Consider the following 25,950-nt stretch of genomic DNA (forward strand, 5'->3'; position numbering starts at 1 on the left):
TCAGCGATCTGGCAAGGCTGTGTGGAACTGCCCCTGTGGGTTTCCAGGGCTCTAACTCTTTATGAGAGAAGAAAGCCCCGTCTTCCTGCCGTGAATCAACTGGTGGTTTTGAACTGCTGATCTTGCGGTTAGCTGTCCAACCCATAACCACTGTGCCATCAGAGCGCTAGCACACCAAGCTGCCCTGAAATCCCCACAGAAATACCACGTGAGGCGCTCAAGCCAGGGAGACATTGGCATGAAGGCTGAGGACACAGTGCTATGGCAAAAGCATGGACGTTGGAGTCCCACAAATCTGGATTTGAATCTTGGCCTCTGCAATTATGCATTCTATGACCTTGGGTGTGTTTCCTTTTCTCTAAGCTTCAGTTTCCTCATGTGCACCATGGGGATTATGACAGTGTCTACCACAAAAGTCTGCTGCGCGTAGTACATGAATTCATGCTTATAAAGCATGCAGTCAAGTGCCGGATAGCACTCAGTAACGATCTCAGTTATTCTTGCTGAATCTGTGTACTCAGTAATTAAGTAATTATAATACAGATGAGTCATACCCATGCACAAGAGCATCATTATATAGCAGCGTAAACCAGGGCGTCTAAACACCGACACTCTTATTCCTGGCTCTGGATTCTCTCAGCAGTAGCCTTACGCCCCGAGTCCCTGTCTCGATTTTTCCTTTTACAAGCTCACCTACATCTATCTGTTGGCAGGCCGGTCTTCCTAAAGACCAGCTCCATGGGAGCCATGCTCCTGCTCAAACATCATCTTTAACTTAAGTCCAGTCTTTTCTTTCTGGCTCTCAGGGTCTATATGTAATAGGAGCCCTGGTGGCATACTGATTACGCATTGGGTTGCTAACCACAAGGCCAGCAGTTCGGTACCACCAGCTGCTCCACCAGAGAAAGATGGGACTTTCTACTCCAGTAAAGTGTGACCGTCTTGGAACCCCACAGGGGGCAGTTCTCCCCTGCCCTGTAGGGTTGCTATGACTCAGAGTTGACTCAGTGGTAGTAAGTTTTATATATAATATGGCTTCATAATCCCGCCCCTCCTGTTCCCATTATTGCTGTACGTGGACACTAAGTTCTAGCTAGAGAATTTGGCACCTTTGTTTGATCATGTATTTCCTTTGGCATTTTCTCTGTCCAAAATATCCTCCCGTCTCTACTTCTACTCTCCATTGCTTTCCATCAAACATTGTCCGTTGCCAAGTACTACCCCTCTCACAAAGCTTTCCTCCAACTCCCCAATGGGTATAAGCAACTTCTTCCTTTGGACTCATTTGGTTTTATGTTTTGGACTGGCAGGCTTGGCCACAGGTAGATGTGGCAGTTCTGGATCTTCCACTTATTAGTGTGTGAGATTCTTGAGATTCAGTGTCTTTGTCTGTACAATATCGATGGAGGATATCAGTAGTTCAGCGGTAGAATTCCTGCCTCCCGTGCATGAGATCAGGTTTTGATTTCCAGGCCATGGATTTCATGCCCAGCACCCATCTGTCTGTCATGGCTTTGATGATGAACAGGTTTGAGTGGGGCTTCTGGACTAAGACAGACTTAGAAAAAAGGCCTGCCAATTTATCTTCCAAAACGCAGCCAGCAAAAGCCCTATGGATCAGAAGGACTTCAAAGGCAACTAATTGATCATGGGCAGGACTGGGTAGGGTCTTGTTCTATTATGCCTGGGCTACCGTGCGTTGGGGCTGGCATCTAAGAGAACGAGATAAGAGGAAGGATTGGGCAGTCTCTTGTTTAACACCTGACTCATATTAAAATGTCCAGTGCCTGGTCTCCTTCTATCCTACTGAATACACAACAGAATGTAATCCTCTCTTTACTGAGAGGCCAGCTGTTATCTGTTGGGCTGATGCCTGCAAGGCCAGCAACTCTGAACCCACCAGCCACTCCGCAGGAGAGTGAGGAGGCTTTCTGCTCCCAAGAAGATGGACAGCCCCCGAGACCCGAATCGGCTTGGTAGCAGTGAGTTGGGTTTTGAGAGACTTTTTTTAAGAGCAAGGCCTGTGTCTCCATTATCTTTGTATCCCTCATAGTACTTAGACTATTTCTTGATGGATAAATGTGCACAAAGCACCCGCTGGCTGCTTCCTAGCCAAGTGGCTTCAATCTGCTTAGCCTCCAGAGATGTTTCTTGTGCTCAAACTTAGTGATGTTAACATGTTTAAAAATTTTTTAAAAAAGAAAAAAGAAAATGATTAGGTCAAAGAATGTACAGATGTGCTTTATACAATTGATGTATGTATATGTATGGACTGTGATAAGAGTTGGATGAGCCCCTAATAAAATGTTTTAAAAAAAATTTTAATGTTCCTTGTAGCTCTTTCTCATTCACTCAAGTATTTATGGGGCAGTGCCTTGTGCTAGGCAGTCTATGCGGTACTGGGGACCCGAGGGTGTCTAGACCAGCCACTCTGTAATTCAAGCTGGGTTCCAGAGGCATGCATGCAGCCTGCAATAGGCCTGGGGACAGGACAAACAGTACCAGGCCGCAAAGGTTAGCACTTCAGGGGAACGTGGGTATGCAGCTTGGGAGAACTGGACATTCCAAGAATATTACATTCTTTCTCCATAGGTGGGAAACCAGTTCTTTCCCTTCCCCTGACCCTGTGTCATCCTCACGAGTGCTCTGTTGAACCCCTTGTTGCAGCCACTGTGCCAGGCCAGCTCCCTAAGGGCCCTCCTTTTCCCTCTGCTCCTCTGCTTTATCCTGCGTTATAGCCCCTCCTGACAACATGGCCAAAGCACATGAAACACAGTCTCTCTGTTCTTGCTTCTAGGAAACATTCGAGCTGTCTCTCTTCAATGACAGGCATGCTCCTTCTTCTGGAAGTCCGTGGAATAGTCCTAGTATTCACCAAACCATAATTCAAACGAACCAATTCACCTTCAAGCTTTCCTTACCCATTACCCAACTTCCCCATGCATGCCTGAAAATCCTGGGCCTTGGATCAGGTGCGTCTTAGCCCTCAAAACGACATCTTGGTTTTTGAACATGTTTAAGAGGTCTCTTGCAGTAGATTTGTCCAATGCAATACACCATTTGATTTCCTCACCTCTGCTTCCATGGACATTGATTGAGGGTCCAGGCAAAATGAAATCCTGGATAATGTAGAGCTTGTCTCCTCTCATCACGATGCTGTTGATTGGTCCAGCAGTGGGGATTGTTATTTTCTTTTTGCTGGGGGGCAATCCATACATCTTTCCCCATTAGTGCTTCAAGTCCCCTTCACTTCAACAAGCAAGATTGTGTCCGCTGCACAGCGCGTCTTCCTTGAATCCTGATGCTGCTCTCTTCTCCATGTGACCCAGCCTCTCAGATGACTTGTTCGGCATACCGAGTGAGTATGTACGGTGAAAGGCACACCCCTGCCATATACCCTGCCTGATTGTAAACCATGCACTGTTCCCTTGCACAGGTCGCACGTGAGCAAAGTGAGGTGTTCTGGAATTCTCATGATTTGCAATGCTATCCATCCACACAGTTGAACGCTTTTGCATAATATATAAAAACAGGTCAATGTTTATCAGGCATTCTCTATTTGCAGCCAAGAACTGTGTATCTGAAATCAACAATGATAGCTCTCATTCCAGGCCGCCTTCTGAATTTCGCTTGAATTTCTAGCGCGTCCTTGTCAATGTACTGCTGCCGTATGTTCAAACTGTCTTCAGCAAAAATTCACCTAATGATGATATTATTAGATCCCTTTGGGGTCCTCTGTTGGTTCCCTGTCTTTGGAATCGGCACAGATATGGCTCTCTTCCCATTGGTTACCCAGGTAGCCGTCTTCCAAATTGGTTGGCATAGATGAGTGAATGCTTCCAGTGCTGCGTCAGTTTTATTTTTGAAACATTTCCATTTCATCAACTCCTGGAGCCTTGTTTTTATACTAATGTCTTCAGTGCCGCTTGAACTTTTTGCTTCAGGACCAGTGGTTCTTGATCACGTACTATCTCTTGAAAGGATTGACTGCCGACAACTTCATTTTGGTTCCGTGACCTTTCATCTGCATCCTTCAATATTTGGCACGTGGCCTCGTCCTGTTTTGAAAATCAAGGCTCGGACGTCTCTTTGGCTTGAGAAATGACGAGTGTGTGCTTCCCTTTCGGTGTTCTGACTCAGGATACTTGCACATTTCACTGCAACTCTTTGTCTCCTTGAGCTGCCCTGTGAAATCTCCCATTCACTTCTTTTAGCTCAGCATTTCTTCCATTCACGTTAGAGCAAGTTTCACACTCTCTGTGATATCAGCTTTGATCTTTTGTTTCTCTCCTGTCTTTTCAAAGAGGTTTTGCTTTCTTTATAAATGGTGTCCTTTGGGGGCAGGGAATGTATGGATGTGCTTTATACAATTGATGTATGTATATGTATGGATTGTGATAAGAGTTGTATGAGTCCCTAATAAAATGTAAAAAAAGAAAAGAGGAGAAAAAAAGAAAATGATTAGGGCAAAGAATATACAGATGTGCTTTATACAATTGATGTATGTATATGTATGGACGGTGATAAGAGTTGTATGAGCCCCTAATAAAATGTTTTTAAAAAATGGTGTCCTTGATGTCATCCTAGAACTCAACAGGTCTTTGTCATTATTAGTGTTCAATCCATCAACTCTGTTCTTGAGATGGTCGCTAAATTCATGTGAGATATGTTTAAGGTCATACTTTGGCTCTTGTGGACTTGCTTTAATTTCTTCAGTTATGACACCACTGATGGTCTATCTGTTCCATAGTTGGTGTCTGGTTTTGTCCTGATTTAAGATATCAAGTTGCCCACAGTCTAGAAGCAATTGATTTGATCCTTGCTCTTCCATTTGGCAAGGCCCACATGACCTTCTGTAGGCATTGTTTATGTATAGACATTGTTGATGTTGTTGAAAAATATTTTTTCAATAAATAAGTTGTTGGTCTTTCAAAATTCTATTCTATATTCTCTGGTATTAATTCTATCACCAAGGCTATATATTTCCAGTTACTGATTCGGCTTTGTTTCCAACTTTTGCATTCCAATTACCTGTAATTATTAGTACATCTTAAATTGCACAGCTGATGAATTTCAGACTGCAGACGTTGGTAAATTTCTTCATCTTTGGCATTAGTGATTGGCATTTAAATGGGAGTCAGTCATATTAGCTGGTCTACCTTTCAGGCATGTAGTGATAGAATATATTTACTTGCACTTCAGGTTAAATCTCGAAATCTTTTTCTTTTTAAACAATAAATGTGATGCCATTCCTCTTCAAGTTCTTTCTTTCTTTTTTACTATCTAATGGTTTGGGGGATGAGGAGCTGATATGAGGGCTCAAGTAGAAAGCAAATGTTTTGAGAATGACGAGGGCAACAAATGTACAAATGTGCTTGACACAATGGATGGAGGTATGGATTGTGGTAAGAGTTGTACAAGGTCCTAATAAAATGACTTAAAATATATGTATAATGGTTTTTTAGATGCTTTTAAGTGGTTTCATTGTGGAATTCAGCATCACTGGAAAAAAGACTCCAATGTCTTCTTAACAGGAATCATGCTCTTACTTGGCAATGGCTTTGGCTCCAGGTAGAAATGCCTCCCAGTATTTCATCCGCTGTTGCTGTGTTTTACCAATGACCCAAATACTTGGCAATAAGTTTTATAGTCTCTGACTCATTCTTCCTCAAATCTTCCCACTTCTTTTCAAATTGTTTTGGGGTTCTGTTCAAAATCTCTCTCTCCTGGTTGCACTTTGGCCTCCCACTCTTGGATGTCATTCTTGGCTTGCTGTGTTTTAGCTGGTTTGTTAGCAACCATCATTTTTGCCACAGTGTCGCATTTTCCGAACAGTCTTTTGAGCATCTTCCCATTCTTCCAGCATTTCACTTGAGGGCCAAACACGCCTCTCACTGCAGCAATAAGATCTACCTGCTGAGTAGATTCCCAAGCCGCATAGAGGTCAACAAAAGCTTGATGTAACTGATCTATCTTCTCTTTAACGTCAGCAAGCGGTGACAAGGCTCTAGTCTAGATAAAGCAGGACGATGCTCAGAATTGCCTAACATAGCAGCACCTTTAGTAAAGGCTGAAAGTTTTGAAAGTGTTGGCTGAAAGCTTGTTCCTATGACAGCCCAAAGCTTCAGCACTGACACAAAGTTTCCTCAGTTGCTGTCAACGTCTCACCTTGCTGTTGCTTTTCTTCAAACCAGACATCCGGTTCATTCATCTTGGCTGGCGTTGTGTTGATGGGGTCGGCAGCCCTGTTCGCCACCCTCAAGATTCCTGCTCCACTCAGAGCCTGTGTATTAAGTGCCCTAGGCAGCTCAGAACTTGCCAAGAACTCTCTTAAGCCAGGATCCTGTAGTAAAGTTGGATGATTTACTGTTCACTGGAGAGATCTTTCAAGAGTGGCTCTCCATTTCCCCACAAATTTAGTAGATGATGAATCTTATTTACCCACTTTGACCCTGGCCATGCCCAACACTTCTCTGGAACTGGTGGCCCATGGTAACCGACATGTAAATACTTGCTTGCTAATTTACTATGTAAATTGTAAGCCAAGAAAGTCACAGAAACATCTTTTAACTAAAAACCCACTTGTATCGAGGCAAGTCTTTGTTGTGACTCTGTATGCCATGTAGCATTCATGCCATCACCACCTTGCTCTGGGTCTGAGACTCCAATTTCTAGATCAAAAAGATCTCCATTTGATTCTTCTTCAATCTCCTCTCTGGATCTATCAAAGACCATGGGAGCAGATATACTCTTTGATTCAATTCTGGGTGCAACCAGTATTGTAGGGGTGACTGGAGGAGTAGGTTCTGAAATGAGGATAGGTTCCCTCTCTGGACTGTCCAAAGAAACTTCTTCTGTGACTTCTGCACAGAGATCTTCTCTGTCGTCATCCAACACAACATGTGTGGGGTTGGGGCCATTGGGATTTGTACTAATGTCTTCTGTGGGAGGAGCAGCTGGTTCTGGAGATGATGGGCTTGACTCCAGGGTGGAGACAGTGACAGCGGTAGTGGTAGGACCTCGCCATCCTCCAGTCTAGCTTCTCCAAGTCAGTGTCCTGTCCACTAGTGGACAAGGATCCTTGTTGGCCGGTATCTTGGCTCACCCAGCCCCTCTTCAATGTCTCATTCCTGATTCAGTAGGCCATGTGACTGTCTAATTCACAAGGGCCAATACCAGGCCATTTCACCTCATCAATACCTAGAAGAATCTTTAAGCATTCCATTTGGTTATTGACAATTTCAAACTTATCCTGATGCCTTGAACCTTGGTGTCAGACTCTGTATTTAAGCTCCATAATAAAGGCCTGTCTGATCAACATGGCTTGTACCATTTCTATTTTTTTAATCCAAACTGGGCCCCTCAGAAGCACTGCTACTACCAGTCTGGTAGGGTGTGACACCATTGGATAGATGCCAATTCATGGAGACCCCATGTAGGTCAGAACACAGCCGGGCTCCTGTGTTAGTCTGGGTTGACTAGAAAGCAAATCCATAGACACTCATATGTGTGTAGCAGAGAACTTTATATCAAAAAGTAATTATATATTAAGAAGACCCCCCAAGCCCAGTTCAGATCAAGTGGGTCTGGCCTCCAACGAGCTATTTATCTACATCACGTCTCCAAACAAGGTCACCGAATTGTGACCTGATTGACAGACTAGACTCCACCCCTTCACAAGTTGACAGAAGATTATGTAACTGCCACAGATCCACACGACAGGTTTTGCGGAAGTAGATGGCCAGGCCTTTCTTTTCAGACACCTTTGTGTGGACTTGAACCTGTATTCTTTCTGCTAACAGCACAACATGGAATTATTTGCACCCCTGGGGACTTCGGTGATTCACAGGTGACTGCAGTTAATTGGGTACAGAGTTTCCTTGCTTTTTAAAAATGGATTTATTGAGATACTTCCTTGCTTTTTAAAAATGGATTTATTGAGTTTAAAGCATGCAATTCAATCGTTTTAGTGTATTTACAGAGTTATGCAGCCATCACCGTAAGTGAATTGATAGCAGAGCATTCGCATCCCACAAAAAGAAAGAAAGAAACCAAAAATAAAATAGGCACGAGATTCTGATTTTTATAAAACAGGCCAAGCTAATCAATTATGCCTTTGCCCACATGAGGTCCACCTGTCTTCACATCGCAGTAATGTTGCTTGTTGTTGTGAAACCGGACTCACTGTCATTGTGTCGAGTCTGGTGCCGTCAAGTGGGTTCCGACGTGTGGCAACCCTCTGAACAACAGAACCAAACACTGCCTGGCCCCATGTCACATCCACAAGTGTGCTTGTGTCTGAACCCATTGTTGCAGCCACCATGCCGATCCATCTCGCCCAGTCTTCCAGGGCCTTCTCCAGGCTGCTCTCTCCTGACAACATGTCAAAAGTACGTGACACAAAGGGTCACCCTCTTTGCTTCTAAGGAGCCTTCTGGCTGTGCTCCGTCCAGGACAGATTATTCTGTTCCTTTGGCAGTCCGCGGTCACTTCCACATTCCTCCCTGGCCCCGTCCTTCAAATGCCTCCACCCTCTCCCGATCTTCTGTATCTGTTATCCAATGATCGCACTCTGATGAGGAGGTTGGAAGCACCATAACTTGGGTCTGGTGGACTTTATCTGGGGCTCATCTTCCAGCCTTCTCTCCCACTGTTGTTCATGAAGTCTCCTGTGGTTAATCATGCAGAAACACACAACCCATTCCTTCTGCGTCATCTCTCCTCCGTCGGGAAGCCCTGTTGAAATATCGGTAACCTAACTTCCAGCATCACAGCCACACCCAAAGGACAATTAGTCATGACGTTGCCTAGCTAGTTGTAGAAATCAGTAAGACTGAGCAATCAGACTGTGAAATCACCGCGTTGGCATTTGATTGAGAAGTCCACTGCAAACATACGGTCAATACCCCAGATCTCTTGGGACACTTGCGAAGCACAGCTCTGCTTCCCTGTGCCTCTTGACTGATCCCAGTGGCTTCCTCTTGTCTGAGTCCGTGGGACCCAGGCTACTTTCATGTCCACCTCCATCTCCGCTCATCAGTCGCCCTCACTTATCCTTGGTCGCTCCTCCTCCATCCCGCAGGACCACGCTCCCTCCCTGTAGGAGCTGGAATTGACCTGCAGACAGTGGGAACTCCCGGGCCCTGTCTAGATCCCAGTGTGCCCTCTCAGCACCTTGCCCCCACCCCCAACGATTGCCCTCAATTCCCACCTCACCTTTTTTTCTTCTCCTTAGTCTTTCTTCCCGCCCCCCTTCCTTCCTTTATATTTTTATTAAGGAAAAACATTCTATCTTTAAGTATCCTCCGTGTAGATTTAAGCCTTTCCCTCACACCCGCAATCTTCTCCTCAGCTCTTTCAGGATGATGGACTATTTGGGGAGCTTCCCCCTGCCCCGCACTCTGTAGCAGCCAAAATGCGCCAAGTCAGTGATGGGGGGAGCAGCCCCCGCCGTGCGTGCACCTGGCAGCATTTTACCTTTGCTCACAGACGAGGCCCACCGGTTATCAGGGCTGACCACTGGACAGAAGCTCTGGCTCCTCCCCAAGTGGCCATGTCGCAGATCAGCGTTCCCAAAGGATCGTGGATGCTGTATGTCCGCATGGATCCTGTGGCCATGCCTGCCACCGACACTGCCCAGGTCTCCCAGGGCTTCCACTACTTGCTGAAGTAGACGTGGCTCATGTGACCCCAAAGTGCCCAGCTCTTCCTTAGTCTCGGCGACATTTTGGCTGCCGAATGGAAAGGAAAGCGCTCTCACCTTCTCTTTAGAGACAGGCTCCTTGAGGAGGTTGGCCACTGTTGCTGTCCCCACTTCCTCACTGCCCTTCAGTCCTACGCCCACTGCAACCCCACCTCAGCTCCCCTGCTCCTCAGCCAACCACGCTCCCCTACACCTAGGTAGGCAGTAACTTGAGGATTGCTCAATCCTACAGCCCCTTGCCAATCTGCCTACTTGCTGCCCTTGAAGCGCTCTCCTCCCTGGATTTCTGTAACCCAAAGCTCTCCACCACTCTGACCTCTCAGCCTCCTGCCTGACTTTGCCCACTCCCTCCTACCCTCAATCTTTCTGCTGCCCACAGGCCCCTCCCTGGCGCATTGCATTTCTAGTGCCTGGTCAGCCCCGCCCTCCTCCACCATCTATACACCTTTATGGCAGTGGAAGTCTGACCAAGCAGAGTTATAGTTTTCAGATAAGAGGCCAGGGAGAAAATCTTGGTTCTTCACAGGATCTCTGGAGTCAGCTACACTTCTTACTTCTTTGATAAGGGAAGGCTCTAAGGAGGGGGGGGGGAACATTTTTTTAAAAAAACCTTGGGTCTCTTCTGACTCATGAGGCGCCCATGCACAGTGGAATGTCCCATAGGGTTTTCTTGTCATCTTTATAAAAGCAACCCCCAGCCCTTTCTTCTGCGTTGCCACTTGGCAGGCTCAAACCACCCATGTGTAGGTGAGCATACAACACGTGTGTCATCCAGGGGCGTCTCTGAGGGGAGCAGGGGCCCATTCACATTAGGCTCCCAGGGCCATGGGAGAAAGAAGGTCTGAAAGATCACGCCCTGCCCAACCCCATTCCCCGAGATCTGAAGGGAGAGACACCTGTCCGTGGTCCCAGAGTTGGTAGAAAGGACAGCATAGGCCGCAAAGGACATTCCAAGGTGTGGCCAAGTATCCACACCTGAAATGGGGAAAGACTGGTTCCTGCGTTGTGCTGGAGGTGGTTTGCATTTGTAGAAGGCAGCAGAAGTGCGGTTGAACAGTGACACCTTCTGACAGTGGTGAGTAATTGCAATAGTGAATTGAGACTGGGGGCCATCTGGGCTCTCAGATCTCTGGGAAAGGAGATCTTCTAAAGAGAGATATTAGATTTTTTTGGTGGGGGCGGGGAGGCATGTGAAACTGTTCACTACAGACTAATTAGTAGGCAGGAGCAAACTTGTATTTACCTTGCTTACTGTGCACTCTGTCCGTGTCAGGGATTGTAAATTTGAAAAGAGGCTTTGAACCTGTAGGAAGATTGTGGTGGTGTTGGGAGAGAGAGGGGTACCCCACAAAACCAGAAGAAAGCTCCACTGGGCAGAGATTTTTTTGCATTTGTATTCATATGTGCTTCAAATACTCATATTGTGCTAGGCAGGATTCTCTAGAGAAACAAAACCAGGATACTTATGATTAGATAGATAGATAGATAGATAGATAGATAGATAGATAGATAGATAGATAGATAGATGATAGATACAGCCTGAAGGAATATAACAGCTAATTAGTCCACACAGCAGTATAGAGGGCTCAGTTCAACTCACTTCTGTGGAACAGTTAATATACTGGAAGTCCTTCAATTATTGTGGGCCGCTGGGTCCAAGGTCAAGGAAGCAGACAGCTGAGTCTTCTATAGGCTAATGCAGGCAGACTGGCCACAGACAGCAAACAGTCACCAACAGTTAGCAAGACGACAGGATCTGACAGTCCCAAGCTCAAGCGAAGCACATCTAGAAGGAACCTCAAGTTCTAGTGACATGATCCATGGGTTGTAACTCCCACAGGTAATGTAGCTCACAAACTGAGGCAGAGAACTAGCAGCTGCATGCTGGTCCAATCGAGAGAGAGAGAGGGCTTGCTGAGCCATTTATTTCTTTGCCCTCCAATCACACTGCAACCTTATTAATCCCACATGTTCCTGTTGGCCAGGTTGGCACAATAAACCTACCTATCACAGATATCCATAAATACAGTCCAGCATGTTGTTGTTGGTCTTCAGTCAGTTGGCTCTGACTCCTAGCAGCCCTAAATACCACAGAATGAAACACACCATCTGGTCCTGCTATGGCCAGTGTGCTAATCCATCTCATTGAGGGCCTGCCTCTATTTCATTAATGTTCTCCAAGCATGGGAACAAGCGGGATGCCCTTCTCAAGGGGTTGGCTCCTTGTCCAAAGTACATGAGACAAAGTCTCATCTTTCTCTTCTCTAATACGCATCCTGGCTGTATTTCTGCCCAAATAGATTTGTTTGGGCTCCAGGCAGCCCACAATAAATTCAGTATTCGTCACCACCACTGTCACCTACACCCCTCCATTCGCTTACCTTCTTATTCTTATTGGCCAGCTTAAAAAATAGTTTTATCGACATATAATTCACGTATCATGCAATCCAATCATTGCCACAATCAATTTTAAAACATTTTTTCTGTCTCGTACTGAGTTGGTAGCTATCCCTTTGCCTACAACCTCCCCTGTCATGCCCCTAGGTAATCAGTAACCAGTTACTGTCTCTATAGATTTGCCTATCCTGGATCTCCTATGCAGAAAACCATACAAAACAACAACAAACAGCATCACAAAATAAACAGAGAAAAACCTTAATCAAACAGAAATCAGAAAATATTAAAAACTGAAACAACTGTAAAATAGGTCAAATGGGAGATCAAATGATAAGGCGTTACATTTTAACCTAACTACCTCTGCCCTAAAAAACTTTATGAGGTTCTCAGATACCTGGATTATGGTCAGAGGGGACTCATTAGAGGCTTAATCAACGTGGGGACCCTGCAAATGGATTTGGGCTTCTACATCAATCATAACTCTCTGTGAAAACCAGGTATTTAGAATTTAAGCTCTGATACCGTTCCCTCTTCCATACTTGACTTTTATTAATTACAATCCTTGGATCACCTAGGCTGATGTGCTTCTACCATGTGGACTTAATTGACACCTCACTTAGATGGCTGCTTGTTTGAAGACCAATCTGTAAGACCCCAGATGATAGTCCCACTGATAATTGGGCACCATCTAGTTTCTTCACCACACCTTGTTATGGCACCCATATCTTCAGTGATTTCTTCATGAGGATGAGTGTTGAGTTGGTTGTTGGCCAGCTTTTGCATGCTTATGTGGCCATTGAAAATATCATGGCTTGTCTGAAATGATCTCATTTCACCAAATTTAAAAATTGCTTTTCCACTAAAATGATGAGACAAGTTGAAGACACGTCACTATGAAATTAGAAGACCTCATCATTTAAGGCTCCACAGCAACTTATTCAGCTGAACTCTAGGTTTCTGTTCTTTACTTTGTTCACCCATGGAGGGTGTGTGGTTCTTTAAAAAAATGTTGGGAGGTGGCCATTCTAACTACTGTTGAATGTCTGTGCTTGGGAAGGTAGCCTATGAAAATAACACGAATATCTATGAAGGGAGAGGCTGGTTAGCTCCTCCAAAAAAAGAAAGTATCATGGCTGGGGTCAGGTGCACCTGAAACCTCAAAGTGACATCTTTGCCCCTGACATGTAAAGAAGTCTCTTGCAGCAGATTTGCCCAATGGAATACATCATTTGATCTGTTGCCTACTGTTTCTATGGACACTGGTTGCAGATCCAAGCAAAATGAAGACTTCTTGACCAAGTCAGTCCTTTCTCTGTTTACATGTTTACATGTTTACATGTTGTTGTTTATTGTGAGGATATTGTTGTTTGTTTGTTTGTTTTTACATGAAAAGATATGCCATACTGAAGTCTTTGACCTTTACCAGTAAGGGCTTCCAGCCCTCTTCACTTTCAGGAAGCAAGGTTGTGTCATTAGCATATCACAGCTTGTTCTCACTGTTGTTGTTAGTCTCGGGTTGTTAATGCGCCGTCCTCCAATTCTGAGGCTGTGTTCTTCTTAGTCCATTGTCCATCTTCCAGAATCGTTTGCTCAGCAGATGCAGATTGAATAAGTGTAGTGAAATGATATAAGCCTGACGTACACCTTTCCTGATTTTAAGCCATGAAATATCCCTTTGTCCTGTTTGGATAGCCTCCTCTTGGTCTAGGTACAATTTCTGCATGGGCACAATGAAATGTTCTGGAATTCCCATTCTCGGCAGTGTGACCTAAAGTTTGCTGTTATCTCCACAGCTCAGTGCCTGCGTAACAAGAAAACACAAGCAGCCATCTTTCTGGCATTCTCTGCTTTCAGCCAAGGTCCATCAGTGTCAACAAGAGCATTCCTGTTTCGCAGTGTCTCCTCTCCTAGATTGGCTCGAAATGCTAGTAGCTGCTAATCCTTGTCCAGCTACAATGTTGTTTGTTTTTTTTAATATCATCAACTAAATTTACTTGCAAGGGATATTTATAATAATTTCCTCATTCTGTTGGGTCACCTTTCTTTAGAATGGGCACAAATATGAATCTTTAAAGCTGGTGAGCCAGGTACTCGACTTCCAAATTCCTTAGTGTAAATCAGTGAGTATCTCCAGCAAAGCATACAGGGGAGAAGAGTTATGAAAATGTTTCTGACATAAACAACATGAGGACATGAGTCACTGGGTCTGGGGCCTCAGGACTATAGTCTCAGGGGACATTCAGGTCAACTGGCATAACATAGTCCACAAAGATACTGTTCTGCATCCTACTTTGGTGAACAGTGACTTGGATCTTAAAATCCTGTCAGCAGCCATCTAAGGTGCAACTTCTGGTCTCTTCCTGTCCAGGGCAGAGTAGACTGAAGAAACTCAAAGGTACACAGAAACCAAGGACTCATCGGGTATCTGAACGCCTGCCTGCACAACCTTGAACCCAGAACTAGGTGATGCCCAGCAAGCACTGCTCGGAACAGGATCACAGCAGAGAGAGACAAACATGGGGCAAAATCAAACTCACAAAAACAGACCAGGCTTCCTCGTGGGATAGAGACGGAGGGACCCCTGCGACACAAGCTCTTTGTCACTCTCAGGTCTGAAAATGGTCTCAGTCCCTGGCTCAACCTCCAGACAAAGGATAGACAGGCCTAGCAGACCAGGAAGGCGCACACTCCTTAGAACAAACAACCAAACAACCCAAAAGGCAGGCATCTGCCTGGAGATAAAAGCTCAGGATGCAGGAGGGAGAAAGCACATCTCATTGTGGGAAATGCCATCGACATCCACAAAGTAAAATGTGTGCGTGTTGTGTGTAGTATAGGATACTGTGGGTGAAGTGAAGTTTGGGGTATGTATATGTGTTTGCTATTATGTACCAATATTTTCACAATCAAAACCTTAAAAAGAGAAATCAATGGATGAGGCCTGATGAAAGGGGGGAAATGAGTAAATAATGTTTGCCTGAGAATTGTGTTCTTGTAAAGGATGATCTCTCTGGGATCACCTGGTCAGGAGTAACGCGAGAGCAGAGAGAAGAAGCGTAGGGGTGGGGCCTCTGAGTCACAGCTGTGAGACAGTCTGGGCCCCGGGAGTGAGAACGTGGGAAGCAACACCAAGAGTGAGCCCAGTGTTGAGTTGCCCGTGTAGAAATGAATGAATGGGCATATGTTCTACCATGCATATTTTCACCCAAATAGTGTTCTTTAATTCTCAGTTAAAATGACTGGACTGACCTTGACTAATATACTCCAGGATATGCTAATTAAAAATGAAACTATGCATCCCATTGAATGCTGAGATCCTTTGGGGGAGGGGGTGTGCCGATTGCTTCTGTATATCATCTAGTTCTTCTGGCCCCAGAACTGGGGAAACGGATGCTGGTGTAGTCCATGAGTCCATTGCACGAGTTATTGCCATGTCTTTTGATCTTCATCTTTCTTTTGACCTTGTGATGGAGAGAGACCATGGCTGCACCGTAGGTGGTAGCTCACCAGATTTGAAGACCCCGTTGCTCGTCAACAGAATCAAATGTAGGCCATTGTCTTTGCACACTGCGCTGTGCCTTGTAATGTGAAGCCAGAGACCACCCACTGTCACGGAACACACACCCAGGCTCAGTGCGAGTTGGCATTGCCTCGATGGCAGTGAGTTGGCTGTTTTATGGGATTGTTTCCAAGTCACAGCAAGCTGACAGGGCAGAGTCGTGCTGCTCCCATGGGTTCTGAAGCCGCAAAGCGCTACACAGCCGACAATCTCCATCTTTCTCTCAAAGAGCAGCCGATAGGTTAGCAGCCCAGTACACAGCCCACTGCAGCAGCAGGTCCCTTCATGTTGGGAGAGAACATTTTGGTGCCTAGTAGAAAGTACACATACACCACGCACCAAACTCACACACCACAGAAGGGACTTACGAAACAGTCTCTTGCTGAATTAAAAATAAACATTTAGCTTTTTTCAAGGTGCTATGGAATAATAATAATAATAAAGTAAAAGTCCAGATTTTATCAACACGGGACTTGGGCTTCTGATCTGAGTCTTTCCTCCGCTGGCAGATGGAGATGCCCCTCCTACTTTGGGGCCGTGGTTTGCATCGGAAATGATGTCGGCACAGGCTGCAGTTGGAACATACTTTGGAGCGCTGCCAGGGGCACATGCTGAAAGGAGATTGAAAACCTGTTTGAATCAGGTTCCAGGGGAGAAGAACAAGCAGAACGTGGAAGGTTAAATTATCCATGAAGATGAGATAAAGGGGAGACGATTTTTCCATGAAGTAGACAGGTAGCAAGCCAAGGTCTAGGGGTGGCTGTGGAAAGGTTTGGGCTTATGAGGTGCTTGCTGACTCCAGCAGGAAGACTCTCTACATGCCAGCCCCTGTGCCGGCCCCCGAAGGTGCAGACATGACTGAGATGGGGTCGTTGCTCTAGGGAGCGCAGTGTATTCATTCAATCCGTCCAAGTCATCCACTGTGAGGGACCATGGGGTGCCAGGGCCAGAGCTTCAAAGGTGAACCCAATTCGGCTCTAATCTCTAAAGTTCAGGATTTATTAAGGGGCAAGTGAGACGAAGTCTATCAAGGCACAAAGCTTGGAAGACACGCCACTAGTTAACTGGTCATGCGCCTGGCCTCTTTACCCCTCCTCATTCTGGAAATTTGTTGCTAGTGCCTTCTGACTCCTACACTCATCCCAGGCCCTAAAGACAGCTCCGCAGTTGAGCACGCTGGTTTGGGAAACAGGCATATCTGAGCTCCAAGGCTAGATTCTCCCTGGTCACCTTGAGCAAGTCCAACAACTGAGGTGGCATCTGTAAGAGGGGCCAGCTATCATCTCATAGGATGGTGAGACAACGGGCGCTCCATAGGCTAACCCTTCTCAGCTGCCTTTCATGGGCCATGGAAAGAGTTACCATACTAGCTGTTCACTAAAAGGTTGACGGTTGGAGTCCACCCAGAGATGCCTTGAGAGAAAGACCTACCTTTTATTAAAGCCCAATTATGAGATGGGTACTCTGGAGACAGAGGAGGCTCTCTGCTCCTGTAAGAGAGCTACGGTCTCTGAAACACGCAGGAGCGGTTGGTTCTACCTTCTCTATAGGAGCCAGACTGACTTGATGGCAGGGAGTTTGGTTTTATGTGAAGGGTGCTTTATAGACTTTGTTTCATTAAGATGCAATCATTTATCATTCAAATAGCCCTGCAGAGTAAGGATTGGGTTTCCCTTTGGGGAGAGAGTTTATCTCCAATCACTTGTTCTGTGGAGCAATGGGAGCTTCCATCTCACGCCCCAGGGGAGTGACTAATCTGATGAGCAGGCTTGAGAGAAGTGCGCTTGGGCTCCCCCTCTTTGGAGAGGCTGAGTGTTGGCAAGGCTCAGTTTCCTCTCCTGAGTTACACAGCCACCAATGACAAAGCGGGTAGGCTCAGTCCAGGGGCCTATTGCTAGGGAACTACTGTGGCCGTAGGGCTAAGGACATTTATCAGTAATGAAAGCAATCCTTTAACTCCCATCTTGGACTCAGCAGTCCTGTCACACAGCAAGTCATCAGGAAGGAGAGATGGGGTGTTAGTTGTTGAGCTCAGAAGAGTGACTGTGACTGAGGGAAAGGGTCTTTTCGGATACAATTGGGATAAGGGTTGTGAGGTAAGATCTCCCCAAGTTAGAAAGATCGCTAAGACCCGTGACAAGTGTCCTTAGAAGAGGGCACACACACAGAGAAGACGGTGATGTAAAGGGGTGGATGGAGATTGGAGTGATATGTCTTTAAGTCAAGGATCACCAGCAGCCCCGAAAAGGCATCAGATGGATTCTCTCAGAATCCAGCCACACCTTGACTTCAGATTGCTGGTTTCCAGAACTGGGAGAGACAACATTTCTGTTGGACCCAGTTTGTGATCATTTGTTCCGAAGTCTTACAAAACTTATGATGCCATCCTCACCCCCCAACAATCCCTATCACAGTTGAAAATGTGAAGCTTGGAAGTTGTAGATCAGGGCCATGCAGGAAATAGACTCCACACCTATTACTGTTGGTGTTTGTTGAGTTGATTTCTACAATTCAGAGGGATTCCATATGGTACAGAGTAAACATGCTCCATAGGAATATATATATGCATATATATATATATATTTGCTCTGTTGTACATTGGATCGCTATGAGTTGGAATCAACTCAATAGCACCTAACCCCACCCCCACTCCCCCACACACATGAGGGACTTCCAAAAGTTCATGGAGAAAGAAAATTAAAGCACAATACAATTTTCTGTGAACTTTCTGGAGCCCCCATGTATTTTTAACATTTGATTACACTTTTGGTAAAACTATACACAGCAAGGGAGCCCTGGTGGTGTAGTGGTTAAACACTGGGCTGTGCTCCCCATGGTGGGCAGTTCGAAACCACCAGCAGTTCCTTGGGAGAAGGACCATAAATAGTTACAGTCTTGGAAACTCACCAGGGGGGTCGCTATGAGTTAGCATTGACTTGATGGCAGCGAGTTTGGTTTGGTTTTATACACAGGTTCCCATTCAACAAATTCTCCATGTAATATTTGGTGACATTGGTTATGTTCTTCGGTTTGTGCCAACATTTCCATCATTTCTGTTCTAGCTGTTCCGCTCCCATTAATTTAATCTCTGTCCCTCTAAACTTCTCATCTGAGCTTTAGAGTAACCATGGCCAATTAGACTCCAGGATAATTTTAAAAGACCCCAGTTCTCTCAACTTTGCAGTCTAATCTGCTACTCAGTGAAAGGGTACTTTCTGGGGTCGCGTTTCTGTTTAATCTTTAAAGTGAATTGGGATGTAATTTTAACAGAAGCGGTGATCAGCCATTTCTTCTGTGCTACTGCTTAGGGTGGGATTCCAACCACCAACCATTAGGTTAGCAATCAAAGGAAAATGTTTGGAGTCTAGTGAAATGGCTTCCCACAGAGGTGCGGGCAGGGCTAAGGTGAGCATCCTGGGCCAGAAAGACAGGACCTTATAAACTCCCAGGCCTGTAGGGACAAGGGAGGAAATAATGTGTCTGAAACCGTGAAGGAAAGTCTGGCCTCTGGGCACTGTGGTCAAGAAGGACCAAATCTACTTCCTTTCAGGGTTACAGAGCTCAAGCAGGAGAAACACCCCTACCTCTCCTCCCTTGCCAGGGCCTCCCCTTGACCAAATCTCATGAGAAGCCAAAGGACATGGGAGAACGGGATGTAGCGCAAAAAGGATCAGTAACAAGTGGGGGTTGGTGCATGACCCTTCCTGCCATGACCTGGGCTGAGAACTCCTAAGCCATCGTTTCTTCATCTGCAGTAGGAATTTGGGGGGTTTGAGGACTGTGTTCGTTTTCTAAACCTACTGTAACAAATAACCACAAACTGGGTTCAAGAGAAATGTATCCTGTCGCAGTTCTGGATGTTACTTAACAGTCCGGTTGTGAGGATTTTAGTCTTCCTTCCATTGTCCATGCTGAAGGCTATAATCCTTCTTCAGCAGCAGCAAGTGTCCCAAGTCCTCCTCACTTTCACCAAGCAAGGTTGTGTCACCTGCATATCATAGGTCGTTAATAAGCCTTCCTCCAATCCTGATCCCACATTCTTCTTCATACAATCCAGCTTCTCTGATGATTTGCTCAGCATCCAGATCAAACAAGTATAGTGCGAGGATGCAGCCCTGAGGCACCCCTTTCCTGATTCGAAACCATCAAATACGCCCTTGTTCTGTTTGCACAGCTACCTCTTGATCCACGTACAAGTCCCACAGGAGCACCGTGACGTGTGCTGGCACTCGTTCTCCTCAAGGCTGCTCATAGTTGATTTTGGTCCACATAACCGGATGCTTTTGCACAGTCAATGAAACACAAGTAAACATCTTTCTGGCATTCTCTGCTTTGAGCCCCAAATCTATCTGACATCAGCAATAATATCCCTTGTTCCATGTCCTCTTCTGAATCCAACCTGAACTTCTGGCCGCCCCAGGCCAAAGTACTGCTGCAATTGTTGTTGGGTGGTCTTTAGCAACATTTCCCTTGAACATGACATCAGTGACACTGCTTTGTAGGTTGAGCATTCTGTTGGGTCCCTTTCTTTGGAATGGACACAGATATGGATCTCTTCCAGTCAGTTGGCCAAGTAGCTGCCTTCCAAATTTCCTGGCAAAGAAGAATGAGTGCTTCCGGTGCTTCTTTATTGTCAGGGGAAGCCAGCCCCTAACACATCATTACGGGTCCGGTAGGTGCAGTTGTACAGCGATAATAAGCAAAGATCATAGTAAAGTTATAGAGAGCATGAGAGATAGAAGTATTGAAATACATGGAGTCAGACACAATTCATGGTAGCATGCTCACCTCAGCCCTGCTTGGTGGTCCACGTGGAGGGAGAGAGAGTTTAATGATACCCCAGGCTTTTTATATTCTCTGGGGACATGTAAGCCCCCTAATTACAGGTGAGGACCCACATCACAGGAAGGCGTTGTGCTATAGGTAAAACAGTAATGAGGGGGCGGTCTAGGGATATATGCACAATAGTAAGAGGAGTGATTGGGGGTATACATGTGACAAGATGGGCGGATCCTAGGTACAGGATGGCAGCCTAACCTTGGATGCCACAGATCAGTTTGGCCTGTTTCCTGGCTCAACTGATAGAGACCATTAATCCATTGTCTCTAACAGCAGAAAGCAGGCCCACCCCTGTGGTGTGGGGAGACAGCAGTCTGGCAGGGACTGCCTCCATGGAAGATGCCTGTGAGCATCTGACCTCCCCCCACACTGTATCTTGCTGAAACATTACAACTGGTGTCTGACAGTTCCCGGAGCCTTGTTTTGGGCTAACGCTTTCAGTGCAGTTTGAACTGGTTCCTTCAGCACCAGTGGTTCTTGTGCTCATACGCTACCTGATGAAATGGTGCCATGTCCACTAGTTCATTTTGTCCCAGTGACTCTGTATTCTTTCCATCTCCTCGAGGCTTTCTGCATCGTTCAATATTTTGCCCATAGATTCTTTCAAATTGCGGTCCAAGGCTTGAATTTTTTTCTTGAGTTCTTTCTATTTCGGATATGCCGAGCATTCTGTTAGGAGGCAGACCGTTCTGTTGTAAAACCATTCTGTTGACTGCCGAAGGACCATCTTGGAAAGCACCCTGCTGGTGATCGATTTCAGGATGTGCTCGTGTATACCTGGAATAAGTAGATTTTAATTAATCCTGTTATTCTTTAATATTGTTCCTTTTTGATATTGTCACCAGGATGTTGTAATAATCTTACTATTCCTGTTTTGCTAACCAGGATGTTCTAATCAATCCTGCTATTATGCTTTTTGTTAAAGATGCAGCCAACTCTGATCTAAAGAATGTTCACATTAATATCACTAATCTTGCTTTTGTCAGACCTGCTCGCTTCATAGGAAAGCCCCTGATAAATGAGTTTTCGGCTTTATAATCTGGTTAGTAATTTCACTCAACACTGCAGTCCAAAGAACATATTATAACGTTCCCTGCAGTCCAGTTAACTGAATAAAGGACTCTTCTAAATTATCAAGACTTTGTAGTAGCTATTATTTATTGAACCCACAACAATTAAGCGCTGTTGAGTTGATTCCAACTCATCGTGACCCTGTGTACACAGAATGAAACCCTGCCTGGCACTGTGCCATCCTCACGTTGTTGTTAGGTCTGAGCCTATTGATGTAGCCACTGTGTCGACCCATCTTGTCAAAGCTCTTTCTCTTTTTTCGCTACCTCGTTACTTTACCAAGTATGTGTGATGCCCTTCTCCAAGGACTGGTCTCTCTTTGAGTGAGACTGTCTCCGAGGAGGAGCACCCTGACCCTACTGCAGCCAAGACAGGTGCGTTTGCTCTTCTGGCAGTCCATGGCACGGTCACCATAATTCACCAGCTCCACGATTCAAATGCACCCATCCTGCTTTGCTCTTCCTTACTCGGTGTCCAATGTTTGCATCCATAGGAGGCGACTGAAAATGCCATGGCTTGGGTCAGGGGCACACCTTAGTGCTCAAAGTAACATCCTTGCTTTTAAACACCTAACGGGCTTTGATCTCTTCCAGGAGCACGGATTGTGGATCCAAGCAAGACGAAATCCTTGGGTCTTAACGAGTGCACATAATGTGAACATTTGTCACCTCAGCTGCTGGGGAGCAGAGATAAACTATTTGCTTTTGTACATTGTTAGGGCTTCCTGAACAAAGTTTTCTTTAGCACAGGGTCTGGCCCAAGGGCAAGCCTTAAAAATGACAGGCAGTACAAACAGAGGAGGAGCCCTGATGGCATTGTGGTTCCGCATTGGCTGCCAAGTGCCAGGTCGGCGCTATGAACCCACAAACTGAGAAAGAGGAGGCTCCCCACTCCTGTAAAGAGCACAGGCTTGGAAACCACAGGGGCAGGTTGACTTTGTCCTGTCGGGTCACGATGAGTCAGAATGGACTCAATGCTTACAGGCAGTGAGTTTGGTTTTTAATATACGGACAACTCTAGCAAGATTAGCCCAATCCCAAAGAAATGTGTTGACACTTCATGAGTAGGAGGGGAGAGAAGATTCTGGTTTATGTAGTCCTGGAGAGATTTATTTATATACCAAATAAAGAGTTGGAGTAAGGATTCAGTTACATTAAGTATCCAAGGAGACCCTTTCAGGAGGGGAGGGAGTCAGCTTGGCTCCTTCACCTGCATAAATAGCCTGCCTATTGCTACTGAGCTGCTTCCAACTCAAGGCCACCCCAGAGTCAAACTGCTCCCCAGAGCTTCTGGGATGTGATCTTAAAGAAACAGGTCACCCGGACTTTCTTTCCTGACATCCCTGGGTGGATTGGAGCCAATGGACTTTCAGTTAGCAAACCAAACCAAACGCACTGCCATTGAGTCAATGCTGACTCAAGGAGCCCCAGTGGTGTAGTGGTTATGTGTTGGGCTGCAATCCACCAGGTTGGCAGTTCCAGACCACCGGCTGCTCCTCAGGAGAAAGACTTTCTCCTCACCCAAACAGGTATGGTCTCGGAAGCTCACAGGGGCAGCTCTCCCCTGTCCTATAGAGCTGTGATGAGTTCAGTCATAGCGGAAAGCAGACCATTTGGGCTCCTCGGGCACTCTCCGCGTGCCCCCATGCCTCGCGAAGGATGCGGGCTTGCTATGAGCCAATGATTTGCCTGACCTTCCTCCATCACCTGGAGTCAAGGTGTGGGCACCAAGACCAGCATTTGTTTTTTCATGTGAATCGTGGTCATCCGCCTGATCTTGATGTCCTGGCGTGTACATTAAGGATAAGATTAATGAAGATGCATACTAAACGCCCAGCAGCTGCCTAGTAGCTGAATATCCTTCCGCTATGGGGCAGATCCCCAAGCAGAGACAAAATAGACAGGAAAAACCCAAGTGGGGAGAAAGTCCTGGCCAAGCCTCCTGGAGCTGGAATGTGGGCACCCATCCTGAGACCAGCTGATTCACAATCCGTCCCACAGTGTGGACCCCTGAGCGTCTGGCACAAAGATGCCTTGCCGGTGTACTGCGGTTAGCCATTGGACTGTTAACGACAGGAAAGCAGTTCAAGCCCACCAGTGACTCCTCAGGAGGAAGAGGAGGCTGTCTGCTCCCACAAAGATTTACAGGCTCTGAAATGCTCTGTAGGGCCGCTATGAGTCTGAATCAACGTGATGGCAATGGGTTGGATTTGGTTTGGTTTGGCTGCAGGCATGCAGATGGCAATCCCAGAATGACTTCCTTCCTAGGCAGACACTCTATAGCCCGAGCCTTGGCTGTGCCTGGCCTCTTTCACATCGAAAGTCTTAATCTCCATTGTCCCAGCAAGTCTAGGAGCTTCCTGGAACTCTTCCAATAGATTCCTTTTCCTTTTACATTAGTCAGAACTCGTTTCCGAGTTGGAAACAGTAAAAGCCTGGCAAGCACAGCAGAATTTAATTTATTACTGAATGCCAGTGATTAAAACCTCAAGTCAGAGGCAAAGCTGCATTTCTCTCCCCTACCCTCCTCCATCTTTCCCTCTTTCTTGCTCTCCCCTCTCCCTCCCCTTCACCCTCTCCCTCCTGCTCTCCCTCACTCTCACCCCTTCGCTCTACCTCACTCTCTCCTTCCTTCTCTCTCCTCCTCTTCCTCTCCCTTATTCCCGCGCCCCCCCCACCCCCCGCAATGGAGATAGATGTCACCACACTAACCTTGGGCATGTCCTAACCTCTGGCTGATAGCTTTCTGGCATGCCCAGATGTGTCATGGGTGGCTTTCCATGTTCAGATGCAAGCTATGCCTGTAGGACATCAGGAAGTTGGCAAGTCCAGATGAACATGTCTGTGGACCTCAGACAAAGAGATGCACTTGAGTCTATTGGTAGGGGTCAACCAACTTCCAGTCCCCTCTCCCACCTTCCCCCTTGCCTCACTCCCGGCATGGCCATGTTACCAACTGCCCATGTTTTCTCCCACCACGGTGCCTTGGTTCGGATTGGTCTCCCAGGAAGCATGTTCCTCTTCTTTGCTTACTGGGCGTTTACCTGTCTGAAAGATCTAGGTCAGTGCTGTGACGGGCCGTCCACCCTCAGCTCCAGGCCTGTCATTGGTCACCCACTCCCCTGCGATCTATTTTGGGGCTTGTCATACTGATTATTCTACACAATCATTTTTGAACCATTTGATGCTTTATTGAATCCCAAGGCCTTTGACCCCAAGCTACTACACAGTGTTGGTCCCCCAGTGGTGTTCAGTAAATGTGTGGTGGTTGGATAAATGGGTAGATTTCAATCACCTCATTGGACAGATGAGGAAACAGTCTAAGCAAGAAGTCATTCACTTGCTCAACACAACAGAGCAAGGAAGAGGAGAAGCCGGGAGTTGAAGTTCGGTCAGGCTGGCTCTGGAGTGCTGCTCCTTCCATTTCATGAAGACCATCACCTTGAACTCTACCAACAGGGCTGCCATCTTCATGACCATTAAACCACACCACACCATCATCCTAGCCATCATCCCTACGACCACCACCCACCAATACTTCTCCCACCGCTCCAGCGACCCTCATCATCATCCCCGTCAGCACCACGATCATCACCATCCTTTCACTATATTAAAGGCTAACACAGGCCTCTCCACATTCTAACCAGAGCCTCTCCAACACAGTCCTGGGACGTGTCAGTGTAAACCTTTCTCCGGCAGCTACTCCCATGGCTTTGGCAAATTTCAAGTGGGACACTTTTTGTGGCTGTACCACCAGAGAGTCCACACAGAGCACAGCCCTGATGAGGAACAGAGGAACTGAGTCTTATTCACACCTGTCTCCCCAGGACCCAGTGGGTGCCCAGCACATTCGTAAGTCATGAGAATGATGTATAAACGACATAACCCAACTCCAGAGTTAAAGAGAAAAGAAATGCATCTTGGGGCTCTCACTGTGTCTTTGGAAAGACTGGACAACTGAGTGTGGAGGCTTCAGAAAGCCACCAGACACGGACTCAGCAGGCTTGGGGCAGCTTGAACGTGGGTTCCAGTGTTGCCTCCCGACACCCCCCCTCCATGCTAGCATCCACGAGATCCCAGCTCCTTTGGTCTGCAGCTACCAAGTCAGAGTCGGACTGTGAGCCTGGCTGGCCAGCAGGCTTTTGAGGACCCCTGGTGATATACTGGGCTATACATTGGACACGCACCACTTGTCTGTCAGTGCATCATCTTGTGGTGGCCTGTGTGTTGCTGTGCTGCTGGAAGCTATGTCACTGCTATTTCCAAGACCAGCAGGGTCACCCACAGGGAACAGGTTTCAGCAGAGCTTCCAGACTCAGAACAGACTATGAAGAAGGACTTGGCTGCCCACTCCGGAGGAAGGAGCCCCTGAAAAACTTCTG

At 46.4% G+C, this 25,950-nt stretch overlaps 1 pseudogene; it reads right to left on the reverse strand.

Annotated features, from left to right (window-relative positions):
* Window positions 1-5,545: 5,545 nt before the first annotated feature.
* On the reverse strand, window positions 5,546-9,027 carry LOC142428513 (sorting nexin-2 pseudogene; annotated as a pseudogene).
* Between the last annotated feature and the right edge of the window lie 16,923 nt (window positions 9,028-25,950).

This window comes from Tenrec ecaudatus, chromosome 1 (assembly GCF_050624435.1).
Source record: "Tenrec ecaudatus isolate mTenEca1 chromosome 1, mTenEca1.hap1, whole genome shotgun sequence".
Taxonomy (NCBI): Eukaryota; Metazoa; Chordata; class Mammalia; order Afrosoricida; family Tenrecidae; genus Tenrec; species Tenrec ecaudatus.